Below are 16,598 nucleotides of genomic sequence, written 5' to 3'. Positions count from 1 at the left end.
ACGTAAAGCATGCAACAACAATTAGAGGACGTCTAACTTGTTTTTGCAGGGTATGCTTGTGATGTGATATGGCCAAACGACGTGATGTGATATATTGGATGTATGAGATGATCATGTCGTAATAGTTAATATCGACTTGCACGTCGATGCTACGGCAACCGGCAGGAGCCATATGGTTGTCTTTAAACTAACGTTTGTGTTTGCAGATGTGTTTACTATATTGCTAGGACGTAGCTTTAGTAGTAATAGCATATCTTACATGACAACCTCGATGGCGACACGATGATGGAGATCATGATGATGGGGATCATGGTGTGGCGCCGGTGATAAGAAGATCATGTCGGTGCTTTGGTGATGGAGATCAAAGGAGCACTTGATGATGGCCATATGTTGTCACTTATGAATTGCATGTGATGTTAATCATTTATGCACCTTATTTTGCTTAGGACGACGGTAGCATTATGAGGTGATCTCTCACTAAAATTTCAAGCTCAAATTGTGTTATCCCCGACTGTGCACCCTTGCGATAGTTCGTCGTTTCGAGACACCATGTGATGATCGGGTGTGATAGACTCAACGTTCACATACAACGGGTGCAAAACAGTTGCACGCGCGGAACACTCGGGTTAAACTTGACGAGCTTAGCCTGTACAAACATGGCCTCATAACACATGAGACCGAAAGGTCGAGCATGAATCATATAGTTGATATGATTAGCGTAGAGATGCTTACCACTGAAGCTACTCTCAACTCACGTGATGATCGGACTTGAGATAGTGGATTTGGATCATGTACCACTCAAATGACTAGAGAGATGTACTTTTTGAGTTGGAGTTTATCAGTAATTTGATTAGTTAAACTCTAATTATCCTGAACATAGTCAAAATGGTATTTACGAATTATGATGTAGCTTGCGCTATAGCTCTACTAATTTATAAGTTCCTAGAGAAAATTTAGTTGAAAGTTGATAGTAGCAACTTAGCGGACTGAGTTCGTAAAACTGAGGATTGTCCTCATTGCTGCACAGAAGGCTTATGTCCTTAATGCACCACTCGGTGTGCTGCATCTCGAGCGCCGTCTGTGGATGTTGTGAACATTCGACATACGCGTTTCTGATGACTACGTGATAGTTGAGTGCAAAATACTTAATGGCTTAGAAGCAAGGCGCCGAAGACGTTTTGATACGTCACGGAACATAAGAGATGTTCTAAAGAGATGAAATTGAGATTTCATGCTCGTGCCCTTGTTAAGAGGTATGAGACCTTCGACAAGATTCTTTGTCCACGAAGTAAAGGAGAAAAGCTCAATCGTTGAGCGTGTGCTCAGATTGTCTAAGTACGACAATCGCTTGAATCAAGTGGGAGTTAATCTTCCAGATGAGATAGTGATGGTTCTCCAAAGCCACTGCCACAAAGCTGTGAGAGCTTCGTGATGAACTATAACATATCAAGGATAGATAAAATGATCCTTGAGCGATTCGTGATGTTTGACACTGCGAAAGTAGAAATCAAGAAGGAGCATCAATAGTTGATGGTTTGTAAAACCACTAAGTTTCAAGAAAGGCAAGGGCTAAAAGGGATACTTCATGAAACGACAAACCAGTTGCTGCTCTAATGAAACCCAAGATTGAACCCAAACCCGAGACTAAGTGCTTCTGTTATGAGGGGAACGGTCACTGAGGCGGAGCTACCCTAGATGCTTGGTAGATAAGAAGGCTAGCTAAGTCAACAGAAGTATATTTGATATACATGATATTGATGTGTACTTTACTAGTACTCCTAGTAGCACGAGGGTATTGGATACTGGTTCGGTTGCTAAGTGATTAGTAACTCGAAATGAAAGCGACAGAATAAACGGAGACTAGCTAAAGACGAGCTGACGATACGTGTTGTAAGTGTGATACGTCTCAAAGTTATCTATAATTTTTGATGGTTTCATACTGTTATCTTGTCATCTTTGGATGTTTTATGTACCTTTTATATCTTTTTTGGGACTAACTTATTAATTCAGTGCCAAGTGCCAGTTCCTGTTTTTTCTGTGTTTTTGGCACTTTTCAGATCTGATTATGGAACGGAGTCCAAACGGAATAAAATCCCCGAAATATTTTTTCTTGAATGGAAGAAGACCAGGGGGCTTGTGGGCCAAGCCAGGAGAGCTACAGGGAGCCCACAAGCCTTGTAGCCGCCACCAGGGGGCGACGGCTAGCAGGCTTGTGGCCTCCCTGGCGCCCCCCAGACCTAGCTCCTTTGCCTATATATTCCCTAAAATACAGGAAAAAATCAGGGAATCCATGAAAACACTTTTCCGCCACCGCAAGCTTTCCGTTTCCGCGAGATCTCATCTGGAGACCTTCCCGGTGCCCTGCCGGAGGGGACTTTGGAGTTGGAGGGCTTCTACATCAACATCATCGCCCCTCCAATGACTCGTGAGTAGTTCACTTCAGACCTACGGGTCCTTAGTTAGTAGCTAGATGGCTTCTTCTCTCTCTTGGATCTTCAATACAAAGTTCTCCATGATCTTCATGGAGATCTATCCAATGTAATCCTCTTTGGCGGTGTGTTTGTTGAGATCCGATGAATTGTGGATTTGTGATCATATTATCTATGATATATATTTGAGTCTTTGCTGATTTCTTATATGCATGATTTGATTTCCTTGTAAGTCTCTCCGAGTCTTGGGTTTTGTTTGGCCAACTAGTTCGTTGATTCTTGCAATGGGAGAAGTGCTTGGTTTTGGGTTCTTACCGTGTGGTGACCTTTCCCAGTGACAGTAGGGGCAGCAAGGCACACATCGTGTAGTTGCCATCAAGGGTAACAAGGTGGGTTTGTCGTAGATATGAGATTTTCCATCTACATCATGTCATCTTGCTTAAGGCGTTACTCTGTGTCGTGGGTATAAGTCTGACAGTAGAAGTATGGGGTACGAAAGTATATGGGCAGAGCCTTAGCTACGGCGAGGATGTATGAGTTTAGGCCCCTCTACGGTGTAGGTAAAAGCCCTACGTCTCAGTGCTCTTGGGAGCTTTGTTTCCAGTGTATTGTGGATTACAGCAAGTGCCAACCCTAGTACCAGTGGTGAAGGGCGGCTTATATAGAGTGCGCTGTCCTTCATAATGGCCCGGTGGACAAGGGTGGAGTAGTGGCGAGTAAACGCTTACGTTGCCAGTAACGTAAGCTTTAAATGCTAATAATGGTGTATGAAAACGTATGACCGTTGCCCTCCTGGGAGGTTACGATGTACATAGTGGATTCCAGTCGGTATGTTAGATATGCTCCGAATGGATCGTCTCCGACTGGATGATGGGGGCGCCCTTAGTTCAGTCGGAACTGTCTAAGGGCCTTGTCTTCTATGAAGGGTAGTCCTTGGGTAGGACCTATAGGGCAGACCTATGACCCTATCCTGGGACTATAACCCCATCACTCTATTCTTTTGGACTTAATACACTAGATGCATGCAGGATAGCGGTCGACGTGTGGAGTAATAGTAGTAGATGCAGAAAGTATCGGTCTACTTGTTTTGGACGTGGCGCCTATAGATATAATCATTGCCATAGATGACGTCACGACTTTGCGCGGTTCTATCAATTGCTCGACAGTAATTTGTTCACCCACCGTCTACTTGCTTTCATGAGAGAAGCCACTAGTAAACACTACGGCCCCCGGGTCTATTCACACCTATCGTTTCCACTTTCGCTTTTACTTTGCTTTGTTACTTTGTTGCTTTCAGTTCTCACTTGGCAAACAATCTATAAGGGATTGACAACCCCTTCATAGCGTTGGGAGCAAGCCTTTTGTGTTTGTGCAGGCACTTGTGATACTCCTTCACTGGATCGATACCTTGGTTCTCAAAACTGAGGGAAATACTTACCACCGCTACGCTACATCACCCTTTCCGCTTCGAGGGAACATCAACACAAGGATCCAAGGCCGCAGGGAAATCCTTTGCATATTTTCCTAGGAAGTCCCTAAAGGCGTAGCCGTAGCAGAAGGTTTCCTGGTGCCGTTGCTGAGGAATATTAAGACAAGAACAGTCTCCCGTCAGCACGTGTTTCTGGCGCCGTTGGAAGGTCTTTTGTTGCAGTAGCAGAAGTATTTATGGCGCCGTTGCCGGGGAAGGAGAGATCTATCCAAGTAGGTCTCACAAACTCATCTCTTGCATTTACTTTTTTGCCAGCTGCCTCTCATTTTCCTCTCCCCCACTTCACATTCGCCGTTTTCATTTGCCTTTCTCCTTTGCCGCTCTCTTTTGCCTTTTTGCCGTTTTCCTTCGCCGGTTTTCTTGCCTGCTTGTGTGCTTGTTTGTTTGTTGAAGTCATCATGGCTGAAAACACCAAACTTTGCGACTTCTCGAGCACTAATAATAATGATTTTATTAGTACTTCGATTGCTCCCGCCACTAGTGCGGAATCGTATGAAATCAATGCAGCTTTGCTGAATCTTGTTATGAAAGAGCAATTCTCTGGCCTTCCTAGTGAAGATTTCGCATCCCATCTCAATACCTTCATTGAGCTTTGTGATATGCAAAATAAAAGAGATGTGGATAATGACGTGATTAAGTTGAAGCTTTTTCCATTCTCGTTGCGAGATCGCGCAAAAACTTGGTTTTCTTCTTTGCCTAAAAATAGTATAGATTCTTGGGATAAGTGCAAAGATGCTTACATATCCAAGTATTTTCCGCCGGCTAAGATAATCTCCTTACGTAACGATATCATGAATTTCAAGCAACTTGATCATGAACGCGTTGCACAATCTTGGGAGAGGATGAAGCTTATGATTAGAAATTGTCCCGCTCATGGCTTGAGTTTGTGGATGATTATACAAATCTTTTACGCTGGCTTGAATTTCGCTTCTTGCAATATCTTGGACTCCGCCTCAGGTGGAACGTTCATGGAAATCACGTTAGGAGACGCTACAAAACTCCTATACAATATCATGACCAACTACTCTCAGTGGCATAGTGAAAGGTCGCCTGCTGGCAAAAAGGTACACGCTATAGAAGAAATTAACTCGCTTAGTGCTAAGATGGACGAGTTGATGAATTTGGTTGCTAGTAGAAACGCTACTGTAGATCCTAATGGCATGCCACTATCTTCCTTGATTGAGAGTAGCAACGCTAGTTTGGACGTTAACTTTGTTGGCAGGAACAATTTTGGCAACAACAATGCTTTTAGAGGAAACTATGTTCCTAGGCCTTTTCCTAGTAACTCCTCAAACAATTATGGCAATTCCTGCAACAACACTTATGGAAATCACAACAAATTACCCTCTGATTTAGAGAGTAATATCAAAGAGTTCATCAACTCTCAAAAGATTTTCAATGCGTCCATAGAGGAAAAACTACTCAAAATTGACGATTTGGCTAAGAGCGTTGATAGGATGTCTTGTGATATTGATGCTTTGAAAGTTAGATGCGCTCCTCCCAAGGTCAACTTGGATGAAACTTTGAAAGCTATGCGTGTCTCCATGAATGAGAGAAAAGAAAGAACCGCCCAAATTCGCGCTAGGCATGAATGGTTTAAAAGGGTGCGTTCTAGTGATGCAAATCACGAAGATCTTAAAGTGCTTGGTGTGACTCCTCTTGAATCTTTGTTTTCGCGTGTCAAACCTATTGATGAAGGGGCTGGATATGAATCCACTTTGGTTGAAAAACGTCCCAATGATTCGGAGTCCACCCATCTTGATGATAAAGGTGTGGAGAGTGGAGTAGAAGAAATCAAAATTTTGGGTAGTAATGAAAATCCCACTTTCGATTTCAAGGAATTCAATTATGATAATTGCTCCTTGTTTGAATACATTTCTTTGATGCAATCCATTGCAAACTCTCCACATGCTTATAGCCAAAGCAAAGCCTTTACCGCGCATATCGTAGATGCTATGATGAAATCTCTTGAAGAGAAGCTCGAATTAGAAGTCTCTATACCTAGAAAACTTCATGATGAGTGGGAACCTACTATCAAAATCAAGATAAAAAACTATGAGTGCAATGCTTTGTGTGATTTGGGTGCTAGTGTTTCCGCTATTCCAAAGTCTTTATGTGATATTCTTGGTTTTCATGTGATTCAAGAGTGTTCTCTTAATTAGAATCTTGCGGATTCTACTGTCAAGAAACCCATGGGAAGGATCGATGATGTTCTTATTGTTGCAAATAAGAACTATGTACCTGTGAATTTCATTGTACTTGACATAGATTGCAATCCTTCATGTCCCATTATTCTTGGTAGACCTTTCCTAAGGACTATTGGTGCTATCATCGATATGAAGGAAGGGAATATTAGATTTCAATTTCCTTTAAAGAAGGGCATGGAGCACTTTCCTAGAAAGAAAATAAGATTGCCTTATGAATCTATGATGAGGGCTACTTATGGTTTGAGCACCAAAGATGACTATACGTGATTCCATCACCTTTTACCTAGCTAAGGGCGTTAAACAAAAGCGCTTGTTGGGAGGCAACCCAACGAATCTATCCTTTTTATTTCTGTTTTGTGTTTTCCACACTTTCATAATTCTGTTATGATTATGTTTTTTGTGTTTCTTTTTGCGTTTGTGCCAAGCAAAACCGTTATGATTAGTCTTGGGGATGATCGTTTGGTCATGCTGGAAAAGACAAAAACTTTCTGCTCACGAAAAGAATTTTCATTTTTTTTCTGTAAGAGATTTTGAGTTGATTCTTTTTGCTTCTGATTTCTACGCACATTCTTCAGACTCTCGTAATTTTTCAGAAGTTTTGAAGTACCAGAAGTATACGAAGTATACAGATTGCTACAGACTGGTCTGCTGTTAACAGATTCTATTTTTGTTGTGTTGGTTGCTTATTTTGATGAAACTATGGATAGTATCAGGGGTTATTAGCCATGGAAGATTGAAAATACAGTAACCGACATCAGCATAAGTAGAATTTAAGTTTGCTACAGTACCTAAGGAAGTGGTGGTTTGCTTTCTTATACTAATGTTATCACGAGTTTTTGTTTAAGTTTCGTGTTGTGAAGTTTTCAAGTTTTGGGTGAAGTTCTTATGGACAAAAAGATAAAGAATGGCAAGAGCTCAAGCTTGGGGATGCCCAAGGCACCCCAAGAGATTCAAGGATGTCGTAAAAGCCTAAGCTTGGGGATGCCCCGGGAAGGCATGCCCTCTTTCGTCTTCAATCCATCGGTAACGTTACTTTGGGCTATATTTTTATTCACCACATGTTATGTGTTTTTGCTTGGAGCGTCTTGTATCGTAGGAGTATTTTATTTTTTTGTGTCACAATCATCCTTGCTGCACACCTAGAGATAGATACATGCACTCATCGTGATTTTGTCGAGCTTCACTTATATCCTTTGGTAGACAATTCAGCTCACATGTGCTTCACTTATATCTTTTGAGCTAGTTGATTTTGCTCTATGTGCTTCACTTATATCTTTTGAGCTAGTTGATTTTGCTCTCTGTGCTTCACTTATATCTTTTAGAGCACGGCGGTGCGTGGCTTGGTAGTTGATCTATGCTTTGAAAGTAGTCTCAAAAGGGGTACTTATCCAAAGGGATACGAAAACTTCCACCTTCATGTGCATTGAATAGTTAGAGAAGTTTGATTCATCTCAATTAGTTTTGAGTTGTGGTTGTGGTAATATTGAAGTTATGCTAGTAAGCTGTTGTGGATCTAGAAATACTTGTGTTGAAGTTAGTGATTCTCGTAGCATGCACGTATGGTGAACCGCTATGTGATGAAATCTGAGCATGATTAGTCTATTGATTGTCATCCTTTGCGTGGCGGTCGGGATCGCGCGATGGTTTATACCTACCAACCCTTCCCCTAGGAGTATGCGTTGAATGATTTGTTTCGATTACTAATAAAACTTTTGCAACAAGTATACGAGTTCTTCATGACTAATGTTGAGTCCATGAATTAGATGCACTTTCACCTTCCACCATCACTATCTTCTTAGTGTCGTGCAACTTTCGCCGGTGCACAAAACCCACCATTAGGCTCCTCAAAACAGCCACCATACCTACCTACTATGACTTTTTCAAAGTCATTCCGAGATATATTGCCATGCAACTACCACCATGACATGTGCCACCACTTCTACATTGCCATTGCATGATCGTAAGATAGCTAGCATGATGTTTACATTAATGTCTATGCCATGCTAGATCATTGTCAAGGTACACTACTGAAGGCATTCCATATAGAGTCATCATTGCTCTAAGTTTTGAGTTGAAAGTGTGATGATCATCATTGATGGAGCATTGTCTCATGTGAGGAAATAAAAGAGGCCAAATATGCCCACCAAAATATAAAAAAAGAGGCCAAAGAGCCCATGCAAAAAAATGAGAGAAAAAGAGAGAAGGGACAATGCTACTATCCTTCCACACGTGTGCTTATTAAGCACCATGATATTCATGATTGAGAGTCTCTCATTTCGTCACCACCATATAGCTAGTGGGAAATTTTCATTATATAACTTGGCTTGTATATTCCAATGATAGGCTTTCTCAAATTTGCCTTGGGTCTTCGTGAGCAAGCAAGTTGGATGCACACCCACTAGTTTTCTTTAAGAGCTTTCACATACTCTTAGCTCTAGTGCATCATTTGTATGGCAATCCCTACTCATTCACATTGATATCTATTGATGAGCATCTCCACATCTCATTGATATGCCTAGTTAATGTGACCATCTTCTCCTTGTTTGTCTTGCAACCTCCACCACACTCCACACCACTTATAGTGCTAAAACCATGGCTCACGCTCATGTATTGCGTGAGAGTTAAAAAGGTTTGAGAAAGTAAAGGTGTGAAACAATTACTTGGCCAATACCGGGGTTGTGCATGATTTAAATTCGTTGTGCAATGATGATAGAGCATAGCCATACTATATGCTTTTGTAGGGATAACTTTCTTTTGGCCATGTTATTTTGAAAGTTCATGATTACCTTGCTAGTTTGCTTGAATTATTATTATTTCCACGTCAATAGCAAACTATTGTTTTGAATCTAATGGATCTGAACATTCACGTCACATAAGAGGAGTTACAAAGGACATCTATGCTAGGTAGCATGAAAGCATCAAAACTTCATTCTTTATCACTTCCCTACTCGAGGACGAGCAGGAGTTAAGCTTGGGGATGCTTGATACGTCTCAAACGTATCTATAATTTTTGATGGTTTCATACTGTTATCTTGTCATCTTTGGATGTTTTATGTACCATTTATATCTTTTTTGGGACTAACTTATTAATTCAGTGCCAAGTGCGAGTTCTCGTTTTTTCTGTGTTTTTGGCTCTTTTCAAATCTGATTTTGGAACGGAGTCCAAACGGAATAAAATCCCTGAAATAAATTTTTCCCGAACGGAAGAAGATCAGGGGGCTTGTGGGCCAAGCCAGGAGAGCTACAGGGAGCCCACAAGCCCTGTAGCCGCCACTAGGGGGCGGGGGCTAGCAGGCTCGTGGCCTCCCTGGCGCCCACCTGACCTAGCTCCTTCGCCTATATATTCCCTAAAATACAGGAAAAAAAATCAGGGAATCCACGAAAACACTTTTCCGCCACCGCAAGCTTCCGTTTCCGCGAGATCTCATTTGGAGACCTTCCCGGTGCCCTGCCGGAGGGGACTTTGGAGTTGGAGGGCTTCTACATCAACATCATCGCCCCTCCATGACTCGTGAGTAGTTCACTTCAGACCTACGGGCCCGTAGTTAGTAGCTAGATGACTTTTTCTCTGTCTTGGATCTTCAATACAAAGTTCTCCATGACCTTCATGGAGATCTATCCGATGTAATCCTCTTTGGCGGTGTGTTTGTCGAGATCCGATGAATTGTGGATTTGTGATCATATTATCTATGATATATATTTGAGTCTTTTCTGATTTCTTATATGCATGATTTGATATCCTTGTAACTCTGTCCGAGTCTTGGGTTTTGTTTGGCCAACTAGATCTATGATTCTTGCAATGGGAGAAGTCCTTGGTTTTGGGTTCTTACCGTGTGGTGACCTTTCCCAGTGACAGTAGGGGCAGCAAGGCACACATCGTGTAGTTGCCATCAAAGGTAACAAGGTGGGCTTTGTCGTAGATATGAGATTGTCCATCTACATAATGTCATCTTGCTTAAGGAGTTACTCTGTTCTTTTGGACTTAATACACTAGATGCATGCTGGATAGCGGTCGACGTGTGGAGTAATAGTAGTAGATGCAGAAAGTATCGGTCTATTTGTTTTGGATGTGATGCCTACAGATATAATCATTGCCATCGATGACGTCATGACTTTGCGCGGTTCTATCAATTGCTCGACAGTAATTTGTTCACCCACCGTCTACTTGCTTTCATGAGAGAAGCCACTAGTAAACACTACGGCGCCCGGGTCTATTCACACCTATCACTTCCACTTTCACTTTTACTTTGCTTTGTTACTTTGTTGCTTTCAGTTCTCACTTGGCAAACAATCTATAAGGGATTGACAACCCCTTCATAGCGTTGGGAGCAGGCTTTTTGTGTTTGTGCAGGCACTTGTGATACTCCTTCACTGGATCGATACCTTGGTTCTCAAAACTGAGGGAAATACTTACCACCGCTGCGCTACATCACCCTTTCCGCTTCGAGGGAACACCAACGCAAGGCTCCAAGGCCGTCTGGAAATCCTTTGCATATTTTCCTAGGAAGTCCCCAAAGGCGTAGCCGTAGCAGAAGGATTCCTGATGCCGTTGCTGAGGAGTATTAAGACAAGAACAATCTCCCATCAGCACGTGCTTCTGGCGCTGTTGGAAGGTCTTTTGTTGCAGTAGCAAAGTGCTTCCAAGGTTGATATGATCAAACGTCGCACGCTCCCTCTACCATCAGGTTTGGTGTTAAACCTAAATAATTGTTATTTGGTGCTTGCGTTGAGCATGAACATGATTGGATCGTGTTTATTGCAATATGATTATTCATTTAAAGAGAATAATGGTTACTCTATTTGCTTGAATAATCACCTTCAATGGTTTATTGAATCTCGATCGTAGTGTTACACATGTTCATGATATTGGTGCCAAAAGATACAAGGTAATGATGATAGTACCACCTACTTGTGGCACTACCGCTTGAGTCATGTTGGTGTAAATTGCATGAAAGGCTCCATGCTGATGGATCTTTAAGTATCACTTGATTTTGAATCACTTGAGACATGCAAATCATACCACATGAGCAAGGCCTTGTTTTCATTGAGATGAAACAAGAAAGTAACTTGTTGGAAGTAATACATTTTGATGTATACCGTCCAATGAGTGCCGAGGCACGCAATGGATATCATTATGTTCTTACTTCAATGACTATTTGAGTAGATACAGGAGTATTTACTTAATGAATCACAAGTCTGAAATATTGAAAAGTTCAATTCTGTTTTAGAGTGAAGTTCGTCGTAACAAGAGGATAAACTGTCTACGATATGATCGTAGAGATGAATATCTGAGTTGCGAGTTTTGGTACACAGTTAAGACAATGTGGAAGTTGTTTCACAATTCATGCCACCAGGAACACCATAGTGTGATGGTGTCTCCAAACGTCATAGCCGCGACCTATTTGATATGGTGCATACTATGATGTCTCTTATGGAGTTACCACTATCATTTATGGGTTATGCATTAGAGATAACCGCATTCACTTTAAGGCACCGCATAATTCCATTGAGATGACACAGTATAGACTGAGGTTTAGAGAAATCTAAGTTGTCGTTTCTTGAAAGTTTGGGGCTGCGACACTTATGTGAAAAAGTTCCAGTCTGATAAGCTCGAACCCAAAGCGGATAAATGCATCTTCATAGGATATCCAAAATAGTTGGGTGCATCTCCTATCTCAGATCCAGAAGCAAAGTGTTTGTTTCTAGAAACGGGTCCTTTCTTGAGGGAAGGTTTCTCTCGAAAGAATTGAGTGCGAGGGTAATAGAACTTGATGAGGTTATTGAACCATCACTTCAACTAGTGTGTAGCACGGCGCAGGAAGTTGTTCCCGTGGTGCCTACACCAATTGAAGTGGAGGTTGATGATAGTGATCATTAAGCATCGGATCAAGTTACTACATACCTCGTAGGTCGACAAGGTCGCGTACTACTACAGAGTGGTACGGTAACCCTGTCTTAGAGGTCATGTTGTTGAACAACAATGAACCTATGAGTTATGGAGAAGCAATGGTGGGCCCGGATTCCGACAAATGGCTGGAGACCATGAAATCCGAGAGAGAATACATGTGTGAGAACAAAGTATAGACTTTGGAAGGACTACTTGATGGTCGTAGGACTATTAAGTAAAGATGGATATTTATAAGGAAGACAGACGTTGATGGTGAATCGTCACCATTAAGAAAGGCTCGACTTGTCGCAAAGATGTTTCCGACAAAGTTCAAAGAGTTGACTATGATGAGACTTTCTCACTCATAGCGATGGTAGAAGTCTGTTGGGATTATGTTAGCAGTTGTTGCATTGTTTATGAAATATTGCACATAGGATGTCAAAACATTGTTTCCTCGACGATTTCCTTGAGGAAAGGTTGTATGTAATACAACCGGAAGGTTATGTCGATCCTAAGGATGCTAACAAGTATGCAAGTTCCAGCGATCCTTCTATGGACTGGTGCGAGCATCTCGGAGTTCGAGTATATGCTTTGATGAGTTGATCAAAGCTTTTGGGTTTATACAAGGTTTATGAGAAACTTGTATTTCCAAAGAAGTGAGTGGGAGCACTATAGACTTTCTGATAAGTATATGTGGTTGACATATTGTTGATCAGAAGTAATGTAGAATTTCTATAAAGCATAAAAGGTTGTTTGAAAGGAGTTTTTCAAAGGAATACCTGGATTGTGCTCCTTGAACGTTGAGCATCAAGATCTATGGAGATAGATCGAAACGCTTAATAGAAGTTTCAACAAGAAGCATGCCTTGACAAGTTTTTGAAGGAGTTCAAAATAGATCAGCAAAGAAGGAGTTCTTGGTTGTGTTGTAAGGTGTGAATTTGAGTAAGACTCAAAAGCCGACCCCGACAGAATAAAGAGAATAGGCGAAGGTCGTCTTCTATACCTTAGTCGTAGACTCTAAAGTATGCCATGCTGAGTACCGCACCAGATGTGGGCCTTGCTACAAGTCTGTTAAGAGGTACATAGAGTTATCCAGGATTGAATCACTGATCAGCGGTCAAAGTTATCCTTAGTAACTAATGGACTAAGGAATTTTTCTCGATTATGGAGGTGGTTAAAGAGTTCGTCGTAAAGGGTTACGTCGATGCAAGCTTTGACACTAATCCGAATAACTATGAGTAGTGAAACGGATTCGTATGGTAGAGTAGATATTTGGAATATTTCCGAATAGCACATAGCAGCAGCATCTATAAGATCACATAAAGATTTGTAAAGCTCACTCGGATCTGAAAGGGTTCAGAACCGTCGACTAAAACCTCTCTCACAAGCAAGACGTGATCAAACCCCAGAACTGTAAGGGTGTTGGATTCGTTAGAATCACATAGTGACGTGGACTAGATTATTGACTCTAGTGCAAGTGGGAGACTGTTGGAAATATGCCCTAGAGGCAATAATAAATTAGTTATTATTATATTTCTTTGTTCATGATAATCGTTTATTATCCATGCTATAATTGTATTGATTGGAAACACAATACTTGTGTGGATACATAGACAAAACATTGTCCCTAGTAAGCCTCTAGTTGACTAGCTCGTTGATCAAATATGGTCAAGGTTTCCTGACCATAGGCAAGTGTTGTCACTTGATAACGGGATCACATCCTTAGGAGAATCATGTGATGGACTAGACCCAAACTAATGAACGTAGCATGTTGATCGTGTCATTTTATTGCTACTGTTTTCTGCGTGTCAAGTATTTATTCCTATGACCATGAGATCATATAACCCACTGGCACCGGAGGGGTACCTTGTGTGTATCAAATTTCACAATGTAACTGAGTGACTATAAATATGCTCTACAGGTATCTCCGAAGGTGTTCGTTGAGTTAGTATGGATCAAGATTGGGATTTGTCACTTCGTGTGACGGAGAGGTATCTCGGGGCCCACTCGGTAATACAACATCACACACAAGCCTTGCAAGCAATGTGACTTAGTGTAAGTCACGGGATCTTGTATTACGGAACGAGTAAAGAGACTTGCTGGTAAACGAGATTGAAATAGGTATGCGGATACCGATGATCGAATCTCGGGCAAGTAACATACCGAAGGACAAAGGGAATGACATACGAGATTATATGAATCCTTGGCACTGAGGTTCAACCGATAAAGATCTTCGGAATATGTAGGATCCAATATGGGCATCCAGGTCCCGCTATTGGATATTGACCGAGGAGTGTCTCGGGTCATGTCTACGTAGTTCTCGAACCCGCAGGGTCTGCACACTTATGGTTCGGTGATGTTTTATGCGTATTTGAGTTATATGGTTGGTTACCGAATGTTGTTCGGAGTCCCGAATGGGATCACAGACATCACGAGGGTTTCCAGAATGGTACGGAAACGAAGATTGATATATAGGTTTGTCTCATTTGGTCACGGGAAGGTTTTCGGGCATTACCGGCATCGTACCGGGAATGACGAATGGGTTCCGGAGTTCTACCGGGAGGGGCCCACCCACCCGGGAAGAAGCCCAAAGGCTTTGTGGGGGCACACCAGCCCTTAGTGGGATGGTGGGCAAGCCAAAGATGGTCCTTGCGCAAGAAGAAGAAAAAAACCAATAAGGGAGGAAAAGGAAAAAAAAGGAGAGGAGGTGGGACAAAAGAGGAGGACTCCTCCCCCTCCAAACCGAATTGGAGAGGGACTCCTCCTCCCCCTTCGGCCGAACCCTTGAGGCTCCCTTGAGCATCAAGGCAAGGCCCCTCCCCTCCTCCTTTATATACTGAAGGTCTCGGGTGTTTTGACACAATTTTTTGCCACGTGCATCCCGACACCTCTACTTCGTAGATTTCCCTCTAGATCGTATTTCTGCGGAGCTCGGGCGGAGCCCTGCTGGAATATATCATCACCAACCTTCGGAGCACCATCACGTTGCTGGAGAACTCATCTATCTCTCTGTCTCTCTTGCTGGATCAAGAAGGCCGAGATCATCGTCACGCTGTACGTGTGCTGAATGCGGAGGTGCCGTCCGTTCGGCACTAGATCGGGAAGGATCATGATGAGATCGCGGGACGGATCGCGATGAAGTTCGCGGGACGGATCGCGATGAGATCGTGGGATGGAGTGTACGACTACGGTGATTTGAATCACGCAAGCTGTTCCACTACATCATCTGCGTTTCTTAACGCTTACCGTTGTGCGATCTACAAGGGTACGTAGATCGGAAATCTCCTCTCGTAGATGAACATCACTATGATAGGTATTGCGTGTGCGTAGGAAATTTTTTGTTTCACCTAGGAGCACGTGCTAGAGTTAGCTCTTCACGAAGAGCCCGCTTCCCTTCTCTCTCCTCTTCTCTCTCATCCAACTTAGCAAAAATATAGTATTTAATCCTTACAGCCCGCTGACTCTACCTTATTGTACTTGCTCTAACTAAGAGCCCACTTACCTTCTCTCTTCTTCTCTTTCCTCCAACTAAACACAAATATACTATTTTATTTCTTATAGCCAGCTGACTGTAATATTTTTCTCTTATTGTACCTTATTGTACTCATGAAATATATGAGTACATAGTACAAAAAAAAGCTCCTCAATCATTAGCCTCGATGTAAACTCGTAACTTGACATAAGCATAACTTTGCTATATTCGATTTAAATAATTTTATGTGAAACAAACTTCCTTCTAGATCAAAGCCGGATTGAAATGTAATTCATTTTAAGCATGTGTAACTGTGGGAGTGAAACTATTTTTCTCTTTTGATGGAAGGTTACTATTTGGTTGGAAGCAAATCTCTAGTTGTTGGAAGCTAGAGTACGATGCTTCTAAAACAAGTCAGTCATTTTTCTCTTTGATGGAAGTAAATTACCATCTAGTTCGAAGCAGTATTGTAACACATTATGCTCTACGATTCCACTTTGACAAAAGCAAAGAGTATACCTATGTTCAATAGCTTTACGTTTGTTATCCCGATCATGACTTTCCTACACTCAAGGGGAAAGTAAAGGCTTGCTATTCCGATCATGATTTTTCTACACTCAAGGAGAAAGTAAAGGCCCTTCCCCCTTTGCAAGGTTCTGGGCAAGGAGGGACTCGAACCCCCGACATCGTGGTTCGTATCCACGTGTTCTAATCCTCTGAGATATACCAGCCCAACAGTCTCCACTGGATCTCTTCCCGGGGGTACCACTTCATTTCAGGTTAAGATGAGAAAGCGCCTTTCTATCTATAAGGACAATGTGTTCTGAGGTGTGAAGTGGGAGTGATGGGATGTGATGATTGAGGTTTTGAGTAAGACGACGTGAGTTTCATTGGAAACATAATTTTGATGCTAAAAATGGATACTTACGTGTCATCATGCATCAGGTTCCTGGTTCTTTTTTTCAAAGAGGAATTTAATAATATCGCAAAGATACAAATTACACCCATGCTTTGCAACAATGCAATGTCATAAAGACATACAGATGCACAAAACCAAAAGACAAAAAGAGGAAGAAACAAAAAAAAGACATACGATGATCAATTCCTTGTAGCT

This window comes from Hordeum vulgare, chromosome 7H, assembly GCF_904849725.1.
Source record: "Hordeum vulgare subsp. vulgare chromosome 7H, MorexV3_pseudomolecules_assembly, whole genome shotgun sequence".
NCBI classification, from domain to species: Eukaryota; Viridiplantae; Streptophyta; class Magnoliopsida; order Poales; family Poaceae; genus Hordeum; species Hordeum vulgare.
This window is presented reverse-complemented; position numbering follows the sequence as displayed.